The sequence below is a fragment of the Lontra canadensis genome, unplaced genomic scaffold (genome assembly GCF_010015895.1).
Source record: "Lontra canadensis isolate GAN:19392208 unplaced genomic scaffold, GSC_riverotter_1.0 scaffold17, whole genome shotgun sequence".
In the NCBI taxonomy this organism is placed as follows: Eukaryota; Metazoa; Chordata; class Mammalia; order Carnivora; family Mustelidae; genus Lontra; species Lontra canadensis.
Window position 1 is genome coordinate 23,375,878 of NW_022631011.1, and position 15,327 is coordinate 23,391,204.

At 37.9% G+C, this 15,327-nt stretch overlaps 1 protein-coding gene across 6 annotated transcripts in view; it reads right to left on the reverse strand.

Moving 5' to 3' along the window:
- GREB1L (GREB1 like retinoic acid receptor coactivator) overlaps nucleotides 1-15,327 on the reverse strand; it is a 269,159-nt gene that overhangs the window by 130,275 nt on the left and 123,557 nt on the right. For all 6 annotated transcript variants that reach the window (XM_032859791.1, XM_032859794.1, XM_032859789.1 and 3 more), the window contains one exon: nucleotides 14,702-14,809. The gene's annotated coding sequence lies outside the window, so the exon portion shown is untranslated. The remainder of the gene's footprint in view (nucleotides 1-14,701; nucleotides 14,810-15,327) is intronic.

Below are 15,327 nucleotides of genomic sequence, written 5' to 3' on the forward strand. Positions count from 1 at the left end.
AAGTTATTTTATTTAATCCTTAGTATTCTGAAGTAGGTAGGGCCTCTTCTCATTTCATAGATGAAGAACTAAGACTTAGAGATGCCAAGTAATTTGTCTGCTATCACCCAGCTGATAAAGGTCAGAACCAGAACTCAATATCTAGCTGTGTGATGATATATCCTGCACTTTTAGAGTATAAGCTCAACTCGAATGAATCTCATTTCAAGAAAGGCAATTTGAGGGGCACCTGGCTGGCTCAGTTGTAAGAGTGTGTAACTCTTGATCTCAGGGTTGTGAGTTTAAGTCCCATGTTGGGTGTAGAGATTACTTACATAAATGAAACTTCAAATTTTTTTAAAAAGAAAAGAAAGGCAATTTGAGAGTATCTTAGTCCCACTTATCCCATCAAGGAGAGGGACAGGTATTAAATTTCATCTGGAAGTCCAACTTTGATTGACTCTCTGGAGCGAGCCCCTAGAGGACTGATTAAGAAGGACCTTGAGGGCATCTGGGTGGCTTAGCCTTCAGCTCAGATCATGATCCTAGGGTCCTGGGATGGAGCCTGCCTCAGGCTCCCTGCTCAGCGGGACACCTCCTTCTTCCTCTCCCACTCCCCCTGTTTGTGCTCCCTCTCTCACTGTCTCTCCCTCTGTCAAATAAATAAATAAATTTTTTTTTTTTTTTTTTTTTTTTTAAAAGAAGGGCCTTGAGCATGTACCTGGGCTCAGCAGGAAAAGGAAGCCAAGATCCAGTAGTGATGACTCAGCAGAGAATGGGTGATGCACAGCACAAACTTAGAGTCAGGTTTCTCAGACGTATATGCATGAGCTCCATAGGAGATTTTGGGGGCTCTGATCTGCCTCTGTATAGCAAAAAAGGCCATTTACATGATTCCTTGTAGCAGTGAGTAGTATTCAGAGATTTCCATCAGAGTAGCTGAGTTTATCAAAACTTGTTAGAGATACTTAGGATTTGGAAGAAAAGCTGGAATTGTATTTTGTAAGTAATTTTTTTAAAGATTTTATTTATTTATTTGACAGAGAGAGAGATCACAAGTAGGCAGGGAGGCAGGCAGAGAGAGGGGGAAGCAGGCTCCCCGCCGAGCAGAGAGCCTAATGCGGGGCTCAATCCCAGGACCCTGGGATCATGACCTGAGCCAAAGGCAGAGGCTTCAACCCACTGAGCCACCCAGGAGCCCCTGGAATTGTATTTTGGCAAACCTTTCTCAAAATAGGTAATAATAAACTAAATGCCATGTATTTAAATTAGTAGGTTCCTTTTTATAAGGAAAAGAAATTTTGTAATTATATGAGGTGATGGTTAACTGAACTTATTATAGTAACCATTTTGTAGCATATACCCCTATCGAATCATTATATGGTACACCTAAGACTATACAATGTTATATGTCCATTGTATCTCTATTAAACTAAAAGAAATACATTACTAGGTTTCTTTCAATTACAAGTTTTCTTTCTTATAAAAAGTACATACCCAAAAGTATATGTATGATACTTAAAATTGTAAGTGGAAGAAGAATCAATAAGGTCTGTCAAATAAAGTTCTCCTAAAATACTAAGTTCTTGTCCAAGCTTCTAAGACTGCCCATTAGTACAAACATAAACAATTTAAATTTTCTAAAGCTCTAAAACAATTAATTTTTCAGTAGAGCCACACAGGACCAAAACAGGGTGGAGTTGCAGGAGAAACAGGCTGTGTCACCACTTTATATGTGTAAGTCAAAATTTCAAGACCTATTTCACCTTTCTTCTTCGCAGAAGGGAGAACACTACCAGCACAGTCAACCATGGGATTTCTTAACCGTGGAGAACAATGGAATAACGTCAAAGATGGACCTTTAGTCTTTCTCCAGAACACCAAATGCCTGGAAATCTTGCCTCTTCTTAACTATTACCTGCTTAACGAGTTATCTTCCTTTCGTCATTGAAAACCTTGAGAACTATATTCTCTAAGAGATCTTTTTAGTTTAATAAAGAAGTGCCCAGTTGTGTATGGAGAACTACGTCATCTCATCTCTTAGATTTCTAGCCTAAGGAGCAATATAACAAATATGTATGTGCAGGGCAAATAAATATTGTGCTGAATAAAAATACTAAATCAACATAAAAATGGGTGATCAAGTTTCACCACATAGAAGATATTCATAATCTGACAAGAGCATTAGCAATATTCAGAGGGAGACAAAGGGAAGTACCCATGAAACGGTTTGAAGAATAAAAGGAGGTGACTAATCATTCTAAATGAAAACACAACTGGGTATTTTTTTAAAAATGATAATGATAATGTGAAGAATTATAAAACTGACCCTAGACTTCTTCTTTTTTTTAAAAGAAGATTTATTTATTTATTTGGCAGACAGAGATCACAAGTAGGCAGAGAGGCAAGCACAGAGAGAGAAGGGGAAGCAGGCTCCCTGCTGAGCAGAGAGCCCAGGATGGGGCTCAATCCCAGGACCCTGAGATTATGACCTGAGCCGAAGGCAGAGGCTTTAACCCACTGAGCAACCCAGGTGCCCCAAAACTGACCCTGGACTTCTTTAGTGCTGAGTATGGAGTTCTTCCCTTTACTAGTTCAAGTTCAATGCTACCCAATTTCCAGTTCAATGCTACCAAAAGAAAGGTGAAGTTCAAGGAAGAAGCCTTTTTGGTGTATTCTTAATATCATATGCTATAATATTTCACTTATTTAAGATTTTATTTATTTATTTGATAGAGAGAAACACAGTGAGAGAGGGAACACAAGCTAGAGGAGTGGGAGAGGGAGAAGCAGGTTTCCTGCTGAGCAGGGAGCCCCATGTAGGGCTCAATCCCAGGACTCTGAGATCATGACCTGAGCCAAAGGCAGACACTTAATGAATGAGCCACCTAGTCACCCCTAGGGTTACTGAAATTGTTGGCATTATCCACCTAGACTACCAGCCTTCCTTTCCTATGAATCTCAAAGATCTCCCAGTGCCTGAGATGACATTGTTATGTCATCTGAAAATGTTATGCCACTGAAAATCACTGTGAATAAATTCAGCTTCAGGTCAGAAAACAGAGAACTACTTTTCAGAATTTTCAGAATCAGTTGTTGAATCAAACACAATAAGAAAGCAAAGTTGCAATTTCTACATATACATTCATAACTTATGTATCTGGCTTACATTAAGGACTACAGACCTCTGAGATGCTAATAGACACTCTTGTGACATTAAAGAAATCTCTAAGAAAGACATGGTATACAATATGGGCTCCTTTTGCCCCACTAATACTTTTTTTTTTTTTTAAAGATTTTTATTTATTTATTTGACACAGAGAGAGCGAGAGAGAGAGCAAAAGCAGAGGGAACGACAGGCAGGAGAAAAACAGTTTCCCAGTGAGAAAGGAGCTCGATGCAGAGCTGGATCCTAGGACCAGGGATCATGACCTGAGCCAAAGGCAGCCACTTAACTGACTGAGCCACCCAGGCACCTCTTTTTTTTTTTCCTTAAAGATTTTATTTATTTATTTGAGAGAGAGCTAGAGAGCACACAGAGAGAAAGGGAGAATCAGGGTCCCTGCTGAGCAGGGAGCCCGATGTGAGGCTCCATTCCAGGACCTGGATATCATGACCCGAGCTGAAGGCAGATGCCTAACTGAGCCACCCCAGTGCTCCCTTCCCCCATAATTCTTTTTGAGAGAAAGGGGTGGGAGTGGCAGAGGGAGAGAGAATCTTAAGCACACTCCACATTCAGCAGCATGGAGCCTGATGCGGGGCTTGATCTCACCACCCTGACATCATGAACTGAGCTGAAATCAAGAGTCAGACTCTTAACTGCCCCATGCACCACTAATTAATTGCCAAAATGCAAGTAGGATCAAGTATAAACCACCACACCATTGTGGTCTGGGGTCTTTATGCTCTAGCCTTCTCCTTTCTACAGAAAAATAAAAGGGATGGAGTAGAACAGTCAGCTTCCATCACTGGTGACTTTAGGAACAGAGACTGAAGAAGTAAGGAAAAGGGTAGCTTAGGAAATAAGCACCTGCTAATGGCTCCATGGCCTCTTCCAAATACTCCTTTTTCTGTTGAAAGGGGAAAGGACAAGCAATGCAATTTGGGGGAAACTACTTCTTGATCTGTAATGTTTTTATTTCCCTTTTGTCAAATGTTTCATGGTTAATAGTTACTGTATTATTAATACAGTAATTTACTCTTATAGTAGTTACAAAGTACACAGGACACAGGAAGAAAATTTTCCTTTAACTTGCTCCCTAAAGACTTTTACAATTAAAGCATTAGATAAGGGGCACCTGGTTGGCTCAGTTGGGTTAAGCATCTGCCTTCAGCTCAGGTCATGATCTCAGGGTCCCGGAATCAAGCCCCAGGTCAGGCTCCCTGCTCAGCAGGGAGATGCCTTCTCCCTCTCCCTCTGTCCCTCCCCGCTGTTTGTGCTCTTTCTCATCCTCTCTTTCTCAAATAAATAAATAGAATCTTTTTTAAAAAATGAAGCGTTAGGGGCACTTGGGTGGCTCAGGGGGTTAAAGCCTCAGGGGGTTAAAAGCCTCTGCCTTCGGCTCAGGTCATGATCCCAGGGTCCTGAGATTGAGCCCCGCATTGGGCTCTCTGCTTAGTGGGGAGCCTGTTCCCCCACTCCCCCCCGCCTGCCTCTCTGCTTACTTGTGATCTCTCTCTGTCAAATAAATAAAATCTTAAAAAAAAATAAAGCATTAGATAATATTTCAGAATACATATTCTTATTTTTCAAATATTAACTTTATGTTATGTGTGAAGAATGTGTCACAATGGTAGGCACCTAACAGGCAGGTGATACGCTACCCAGTTGCTGTTATCATTAATACTATTACCGGTGGTGGTCCTTGTCATTGTCAAGAAATGGGAAAGGGAAAAAAAAAAAAAAGAAATGGGAAAGGAAACATTCTTCTCTGGACAATTAGAATACTAGTAACACAGAGAGCTTGCTAACTGTCAGGTAAGTACTCTATTGCCCTCATTTTTAAGAGAGCTGAGGCCTAGAGAATTTAAGGAACTTGCCCAAGGGGAAAGAAAAAGGAGATGGCAAAGACAGGAGTAGAATCTAACCAGTTTGGCTATAGCAACAGCTCTCTTAGGCTATCTTAATCACCGAGACCATCCAGCTACAATAGCAACCTAATTGGGTAAATGGACACTCTGTAAAATATTATTACTAAATTGCCGAGCCAAACCAAATCACACCAAACCAAACCAAACCAAAACAACCCAAGGAAGATTTCTATGTTTGCTGATCTGTCCTTGTCTCTACATGTCACGGCTGCAAGACAAGGCTTAAAAGGAGTTTTAGCTTAAGACGTGTGGCTAATAGACACAAAGCCAAGCAACAATTTTAAAAAGTCAAAATAAAATAAAATTACCCCTCCCCTCAATGAACCCCACTGTATTAGATGAAAAGGAGAGATAAAGGGTAAATTATTTAAAAAATAATATAGGAGAGATAAAGGGTAAATTATTTAACAAATAATAACTAAATACCCACATATAGGGGAGAAAGCATGGGCCCGCCCTTGAACTCCAAAGCACCTGATGGATGGACTGCATGTCCCCTGATTTTGAGAACTCTCTTCTTCATACCCTTTGCTCCCCATTGCTTCCAACGTTGGAAGACTCAGTCATGTTTCATTAATCCATTATGTGGCAAGTCTAGAAATCAAAAATAGTCTTATCAACTCCCTAAAATATTAGGAATGTTTATATAACTTAGTTTCCTCCAATATTTTCCCCCTGTCTGAAAAGGTTTTTATTTTCTATTAAGGACAAGAGAAAGTTTCCTAAAACTCAAATGATAAAAAGAAAGGATGAACTTGAGAGTGTATCTTCCTTGATTTTTTTCTTATACCAGTTTAAAAAGTAGTAGATTTGAGACATGGCCCAATCTATTACTTTTGAAAAAGTAACACAATTCCATTTCTGTTTCCGTCTTTCATCTTTGGCAGACCACTTAATCTAAGTAGGTAGAAGTAAAAAAAGAAATTTCTTTTTTTTTTTTTTAAGATTTTATTTATTTATTTGACAGAGAGATCACAAGTAGACAGAGAGGCAGGCAGAGAGAGAGGAGGGAGCAGGCTCCCTGCTGAGCAGAGAGCCTGACGCGGGACTCGATCCCAGGGCCCTGAGATCATGACCCGAGCAGAAGGCAGCGGCTTAACCCACTGAGCCACCCAGGCACCCAAAAAAAGAAATTTCTGACATTAATAATATTATATGGATTTACTGGAAATTTCAAAACACAATTTTTCTTGTAAAGATAATGTTATAAGCAGAAAAAAAACTGGGAAGTATACATAATAATGTGTTAATAATGTTTACCTATTAATGTTGTATTGTTTTTAAACTATCTTTTATTCAGCGCACCTGGCTGGCTCAGTTGGTAGAACATGACTCTTGATTTCAGGGACCTGAATTTATGTTCCTCATTAACCACAGAGCCTTCTCAAATAAATAAATAAATAAATAAACTATCTCTTTTTTTTTTTTTCTATTTTCCAATTTTTAAGGTAGTAAACAGTATTACAGCAAAGGAAAATATCATATAATGAGTGAGCTAATCCCAACCTGACTATCCTTGAACAAGCAGTGTGAAACATGGGCTTATTACTTAACAACTAGATTTGCCAGATGAACATCCCTCCACACTTTCCTGGTGCTTCCAGATTCCAGGGAGAACACAATTCATTCCAGTGCTTAGATTGAGAACCTCTCATCAAGATTTGGAGTTTCTACTACTATCTTCTACCATAATTACTCTAAACTATTTTCCCCCAGTTATGATATACATGTATTGGCCCAACCATCTCCTTCAACAAGTTCCTCTTTTGACCAAGAATAAATATTTTCAAGGTGCTACACTTGGGCTATTTGTAAACATTGACTTTTTGGGCACCTGGGTGGCTCATCTGCCTTCAGCTCAGGTCATGATCCCAGGATCCTGGGATCGAGCCCTGCGTTGGGCTCCCTGCTCAGTGGGAAGCCTGATTCTCCCTCTCCCACTCCCTTTGCTTGTATTCCCTCTCTCACTGTTTCTCTCTCTGTGTGTCAAATAAATAAGTGGAATTAAAAAAAAAAAAAAGTTGGGGATGCCTGAGTGGCTCAGTGGGTTAAAGCCTCTGCCTTCGGCTCAGGTCATGATCCCAGGGTCCTGGGATCGAGCCCCACATCAGGCTCTCTGCTCAGCAGCGAGCCTGCTTCCCTCTCTCTCTCTCTGCCTGCCTCTCTGCCTACTTGTGATCTCTGTCAAATAAAGAAATAAAATCTTAAAAAAAAAAAAAGTTGACTTTTACTTATTTATCTACTTAGAGAGGAAGAGGGAGTAAGGAGGAGCAGAGGGAGAGGGAGAGAGAAAATCCCAAGCAGGCTACATGCCCAGTGCAGAGCCCGACACAGGGCTTGCTCTCACAACTCTGACATTATGACCTAAGTCAAAATCAAGAGTCAGACGCCCAGCCTCCTGAGCCACACGGGCACCCCTAAAAGTTGACTTTTAATACCAACCATCTGGAGAAGATAAACATGAAAATATATAGGGAAAAAAGGATCAGTTACTGACAAGAAAGAATAAGGAAAATACCGATGAAAAAAAATCGTGTACATGCTAAAATAAAATCTCAGGTACTACTTCAGGGTTAGTCTAGTTTTAACAGCAAGATTGGCTATGGAGAAGATACACAGAGATATATATTTTTAAAGTAATAATTCATTTAAAAAATATTTCAGATTTGTATTTCCAAGCACTGTCTACTGAAAAGTCTGAGAGGCAATGACAATTCAATAACAATAAGCACTTCCTAGTACCCTGATTGTGGTTTTCTACTGCCATTCCCCACTAAAAAGAATCAAAGCTCCTTGAAATTTACTGCCAGTTCCAGGTCTGGAGCAGGAAATACACTTGAACAGAGAGCAAAGAAGCTATCAAGAGGTAATGGATCATGTCAAAAGACAAGAGTCAATATGAAATGTTCCCATAGGCCAAAGACGAAATAAAAGAAAAAATGCAATGCAGTGAGGCATATCTAAAATACGAAAACTCACAAATTAATTTTGCTACTCAAGGAAAAAAAAGAGAGAACTTGGAAAACAAACCAAAACCAAAACAAACAAACAAAACAAAACAAAACAAAAAAACCCAAAGCATCTACTTGAATGCTGCTAAAAGGAGAGGGAAGAGGGAAATACTTATTCTGCTCTTCCTGTACTTCAGAGGAACCAAACAGTCTTGGTTATTTAGAGTTTTAACATTTTTAATGAAGATTTTCAGCTAATAAATGGGAAAAGAATGACAGAATTAGAAAATTACCAGTTTGCAACGCTTAATGCAAAATTCATTTAGGTAAGGATAATAGGTGGGGGAGATTTATAATACAGGGATCAGGCTGACACCTCCTGAATCTCTAGCTACAATTTAGCATCAATAATAGTAAAGCAATGAGACACCAATGAGCCTCCCCATTAGAGACAATAGGAAGCACACACACTGTGTAGGAAGTATTTCTGCTGATTTGAATATAGCCACATCCCCACAGCTAACTTCCATTTATAAGATGGAGAAACAAGTAAAGAAACAAGCAAGCTTAGAATAGGGACAGGTAGAGAGAGCAATTGATCTAGTTTCTGCAACAAGCCAGGGCTATCTGGTTTGTAAATTTGGAATTAAGGGGACAACCTAAGTGACTCAGTGGATTAAGCGTCTGCCTTCAGCTCAGGTCATGATCCCAGGGTCTTGGAATTGAGTCCTGCATCAAGCTCCCTGCCTGATGTGGAAAGCCTGCTTCTTCCTCTCCCTCTCTCTCTGCCTGATACTCCCTCTGCTTGTGCGTTCTCTATCTCTCTCAAATAAATAAATAAAATCCTTAAAAAAATAAATTCGGAACTAGGATTTAAGTTTAGACTAAAAAGTCCATGTTTTTTTCCCCCACTAAGACATGCTATTTGACATAGAAACAGGGTGAGCATGAAGATGATACATTCTATTTGTGGTGTGTGTATATAGTTGGTTTTGGTTTGAGGGTTTTGTTGTTAAGGCCCAATTTATTGTCTGTGTGCCAGACATAATACTAAAAAAGACAACCTCATGTCATTTTCAATTTTCTGTCACCCTTTACTCTATAGATATTGTTACTTACTCTCCAAACTTTACGTTATCTATCCCGCCAAGCAGCATTTATAGAAATCCTACAGTTGAAGTGGGTAAGCACAGAGGCTATAGAGTCAGATGACTTTAATTCAAATCCTATACCTACGACCCATATGATATTAGGTAAGTTACTCAGTCTCTCATCTGTAAAATAGGGTAATACAACCAATATCATAGATTTTTATAAGAATACATAAGATTTAATGCATATACAACATTTTTTAATAGTGCCTGGCACAGAATAAATGTGAAAAAAAGAGTAGTAATAGGGCCGCTTGGGTGGCTCAGTCGGTTAAATGTCTGACACTTGATTTTGGTTCAGGTCATGATCTCATGGTTCTGCGATGGAGCCCTACTTTGGGCTCCACATGCAAGGTGGCATCTGCTTTAGAGTCTCTCTCTCCCTCCGTCCCTGCCCTGACTCTCATGTGTGCGAACGCTCAATCTCTCTCTTTCTCTCTCAAAATAAATAAATAAAATCTTAAAAAAAAAAAAAGTAGTAATAGTTTTTATTTTGTTTTTTTAAGCATTGTGCCACATTAAAGATACTAAGGAAAGTAAGATGTACTTTTTCCCTTGCATGTATTAGGCATTACAATAGATTCTGGGGCATTGTTCTAGGAACAAATGGCCATCAATGTACAAGTTCCAAAAGCTGCTATTTGGTACTATATATGATTTTTTTTATTAAGAAATTTTACAGTCACATATACAAATCATTATTGTCCCTCATAGTTATCAGATTCTTTGTATAAGAAAATTACTTATAGCAATGAATCACTAAATTCTACTCCTAAAACCAATATTACACTATATGTTAACTAACTAGAATTTAATATAAACTTGAAACAAGAAAAACAAAGAAAATTACTTGTTACATAGTGTTACTGCTCACACATCTTTCCTCTATTAAAAAAATTCACTGGGGCACCTGTGTGGCTCAATCAATCAAAGCATCTGCCTTTGGCTTAGGTCAAGATCCCAGAGTCCTGGGATCAAGCCCCACATTGGGCTTCCTGCTCAGCGGGGAGCCTGCTTCTCACTTTGCCTGTCGCTCCCCTGCTCCTGCTTGTGCTCTCTCTCTCTCAATTAAATAAATAAAATCTTTTTAAAAAAATTCACTGATGAGAGTGATAATGGAAATCAAACATGGTTCTGGCAAGTTCCCACAGTCTATAATCCAAAATTTAAAAAGCAAGTGTATATACATATAATATATATATTCAATGTTATTTATTTATTTGACAGAGAGAGAGAGAGAATGAGAGTGAGCACACAAGCAGGGGGAGTGACAGGATGAGGCAGAGGGAGAAGGAGGCTCCCTGCTGAGCAAGGAGCCTGATATGAGACTTGATCCCAGAACCCTGGGATCATGTCCTGAACCGAAGGCAGATGATAAACTGACTGAGCCACCCAGGCACCCACAAGCATGTATTTTTAAAAAGCAAGAATATGTTCACAATTCTCTCTCTTTTGTGCTCTTTTTGCATTTCATTTGTTCTTTGAAATTGACATTTGTTGCACCTGAGTCTATTTACTTGATTCTAGCGTCACTCCCTCATTAGACTGTGAGGGGAAATATTTTGCTTAAAACTAGAATGCATAAAAGAAAAATAATGAATACATTGAGCTTTTTGTGTGTCTTTTCTAATTATACATTAAATGAATTTAAAGAGATATCTCTTACCATGCACATTCCAAAAAAGCACAAAGCTAACCATGCATTCAAAACAAAAGTTTCATTTTTATTCATCCTTTTTGCTGAAAATCTTTAGAAAATGAAAATAGATTTAAGACAAAATGTCCAACCTCTTTTAATAGTTCTGTACATTTAAATCTCATTGAATCTTTTTTGACAATTTCTGAAGCCAGAAGTATTTTAGGTACTGAAATAAAAACCCAGCCCTACTAAGTTTATTCTAAAATTAATTGTTTCTATGAATATACTTACGGATATGCAATAAGTCTTAAATTGTTATGGAAATAATTACTGAACTACGCCAACTACTTTCATAATAATTATTAAAGAGTGTCATAATTAAAAGATAAAGTACAATACTATTTTTTCTTTGCAACAAAGAGGTACATGTTACTACTGGAAATCTTTACTTTCCTCCTTGAAATACCAGAAATTCTTCTGTAAAATAAACACATCTCATCAGGACTCTCTGGAACTAGTATAATTACCAGAGGCAATCCCTGTGTAAGATCAAAGAAGCAAAACAATAATAGGCAACGTGTGACCTCGACCATGTCACTAGAGACCAATTTTTCAACGGGGAGAAGAGTCAATAATCCAGAACAGAAAACATTAAATAACCAGAAATGCTTCCAAAGTGTGGTTTACCGCATCCGTCAAGACTGCCACACTCAGAGTTCAGTTTCTCCAGTTTCAGAGAACAAACTTGTGGGGATTTATCACAGCAATTATTCAAATCTGCATAAAACACCAGAGGCAAAAAACCAATTTTCCAAATGCAGAGTAGAATTTCAAAAGATAACCATAATAATTTTCCAAATTTCACAGGATGCTTTAAAAAGTATAATGGAAAGGACACAGATGATGAAATCTTTTTCATACAACATTCACCTAATTTCTCTTATTTCCAATCCCCACTTAGTTTTCCCAAGAAGTTGACCGGAAAAGTGAGTTATAAACATTAACCAGATAAATATAATTAGTAATCATACATTGAAGGCTTCTGCAGGCTTTTTGTTTTTTTGTTTTGTTCTGGCAATATTGGGTCCCTGGATCCAGAAACTGGGCTTGCTATGGTCTCCTATGTAATGTATTTAGATGACCGATAAGAATTATAAGGGTGCAAAGTGGGGTAAAGAAATTCCCACTCATAATAATTACGGTAAAATAGAAGTACATTTAAATTCGCCTTTTAAAAAGCACCAAAGATAAAATTGTGCCTTAGAATCAGCAAAATCTGACTGTTTCCCTTAGACATGACCACTACCAACCAGCTATGTTCTTTCAAAATTAGAAGAGACTTAGGGGCTGAAAAAATATATCTGAATTTTTTAACTTGCAAAATACATATTCTGCTGGTAATTCAGAAAGAAGTAAAGGGACGTTGCTTAGAGGAAAGAGTGCTGGAAATCCAAAGCAACTGTGAATACCGCGTTCTTACATGGATTTTCTCTTCCTGCTACCTTCATCATCCACTCTCATCTGCCTCTGTCTTTCCATCTTCTTATCTTATTAACATTGCTAATTGTATTTGTCAGTTTTGCCACAGTTTCAATGCTACTTAAACAGCTGTGGGTTTTCTCTAGGCAATTATCAGTCACTACACTTAGGTTTCTAAATTAGTTGTTGAAAGGCACTTTAACCTTGAGAACATGGACACTGAACACACGGCATGCATGCTGAGTCTTACATTTATGTATATGTTGCTTTAAAATGAGTGATTATTAAGAGCTTGAAAAAAATCACACATAAGTGTAATTCACAAATAATATAAATTTACAAATTAGTAAGAAAATGCTTAACAAAGCCTATTATATACTAGTCATCATTTCGTCTTTTCCCCCTACTGTATATATAGTAATATATGTTCTCTATGTATTTATACAGGTATGGAGGGAATAAACTGGAACATCAAAATACTGCCAAATTCCTCTAACAGTCCCCTTTTACTACCTATCTGCCAGGTGGCCAATACTATCCGTAATCATGGAAGTGGTACCTTGAGGTCATGGACTCTGGTAAAGACAGCTCCCACAACAGACAGATCCTGTCCCCCACCCCCTTTTCCATTTCCCTTCAAAGAGAGAAATTCTTTATTATACTTGCTTTTCTTATTCTCTATTCTTGACCCTGGCATTGATTTTCTTCTTCCTACTATAAAATGTACAAGAAACACATTTAGGGAGAATGTGTTTATGGTTATTCATCAACTGATACCCACTTCTGTGAAATACAAATAAATTTTTAAAACTTCTCTGTAATCTAGAAACATTATATTTCATGTGCCATTTATTCCCTTTATACATGAAAATAAATTCTAAGGTAACTTTGCAGAGTTAACAAGCTTTGGTGTTTTTAAAGGTTTGTAATATCCCGTTTGTGGGTCAGTCAAAAGCTTGTTAGAATAATCTTTAAATTAATGCAGGCTCGCTCCTTACCAGTCTTTTCCCCACCCCCCACTTTTGGCTCTGAGGAAAGAAAAGGGTGGTAATTCAACAGTGCAAGATTCTTCACTGAGAGACAAACATTAAAATGATAAACATTTTGGAAAGCAAAGTACACTTCAAACCCTCACTGTTCTTTCAGACCTATATTGACTCTTATAGTCGTTGCCAACATTTGGTAAGGATTATCCTTCCATTAGACAAAAGCAAGCATTCCTTAGATAAATCAGGAGTTTTTGCCATGAGACTCATAAAACCTTTTCACAACACAGATTTTCAAGAGAATCCTTTAAGGTTTTAGGAGGCTGCTCCTTTTACTAAGTAACAAAATACACCCCATGGTGTCTCACTGACCCCACTCAGCTGTCCTTTGACCTCTTCAATTGTTGAAGCCTAACTCCTGGGCCACAGAATTTGCCTCCCATATCAAACAGGGGATGTTGCTAACTCCTAGCACCTGGTGTAACAAAACGCAACCGTTCTCCGCTCTTCTGTCTCCTCAACTCCCTCTCTGATCATTTTCCAGATGTTCCAGGCCCAAATGTTAAGCCAACACTAGGTTCCAGGGTCTGCATGATCACCAAGGCACAAACAGGGACCACGCCGAAGTGGTAATGACCCTCTTGTTCTGTTTGGCCTCAAAAGAATTCAGGGGGAAAAAAGATCTTTGGCTTCTCATGGAAATGCCACACTACTCAAACGAGTTGTAACCTCCAAAAGGAGACATGCAGTCCCGAGCTATGCCAGACAGAACAAGAATTCCTTAAAAGAGCAGTCCCCAATCCTTAATTCTAAGCAAATTTTAAATTTTCTTTGATGTCGGGGGGGGTGGGGGGAAGCAGTATTTTCTAAACTAAAAGCCTCCCAAAAATAGAAAAAAAAAAAAAACTTTCATAAATCTTTTAAAATACACACCTCAAGGTAGTGTTACATGATTAATATTTTTTATTAATATTTTTATACAGATACTAAATATGGTTTGGGTTTTGTGTGTGTGTGTGTTGTTTTTTGCAGAGGCCAATAATCTAGATTTCTCTCTTATTAAACAATTTGAAAGATAAAAACCACAGTCAACAATGGGGAATCAAAACCTAAATTCTTATTGTCTTGACTTAAGTGTACAGGAAATATAATACAAAGGCTGTTGCCCCCCCCCCAAAAAATTATTCAGCAATACTGAATAAGCAAAAACTTAATGCTGAATAAGGTTCCCCCCCCCTTTCTGGTGGAAAGATGGGGGAGGGGAGAGGAAAGCAGAGGGGAGGAAAAGAAGAAGAGCTCATAGAAATATCTGCTTAATCAGTTTAGGAACCAAATATAGTAGCTGTATTTAAATTCTAACTATAACTTCCTAAAACAAATGATCTTGAAAAATTGGGGGTGGGTGGGTATTATAACTGTAAATACCTTGGTTTATTTATTAACATTTTTGAATCACGGTCATGATTAAGTTGGGCTGTCAACACTTCAGGGAGCCTGTTGTCTAGATTTCACTTGTTTAAAGCTTTTGTGCACCTGCAAAAACATAAAAAATAAAATTACATATGTAAACACATGAATTAGTTTCCGAATGCATCATATTCCAGAAAAAAATAATTTAAATATCTATAATTCTATAAAAGTTACAATTAGACATGAATCATCAAAGTCACGTAACTCCATATACATTGTAACTGACAATTACAGGTATTCCTCCTTCTTAAATATTCCCAAAATAATCACTCCTAATTATATATACTCAAAAATAATTTATTTTTCTTAAGATTTTCCCCCTGCTCTTATCCTACTAAATGTAAGTTGAATAAATCTGTCACGTCTATCGTTTAATAAGTGTTATCATATGCTAACAGCCCCGCTGACTATTTTTATATTTAGGAATGAAAATAATGAAAGGTAATTTTCTTATTCTAAGCAGTTTGAATTTATAATCTCTGATGCTTTGGCCAAAATTTATCTCCTCAAAGAACTATCAAAAATGTAAGACATAACTAACATTACTTAAAAGAATTTTTCGACTTTTTGAAACAAATGCT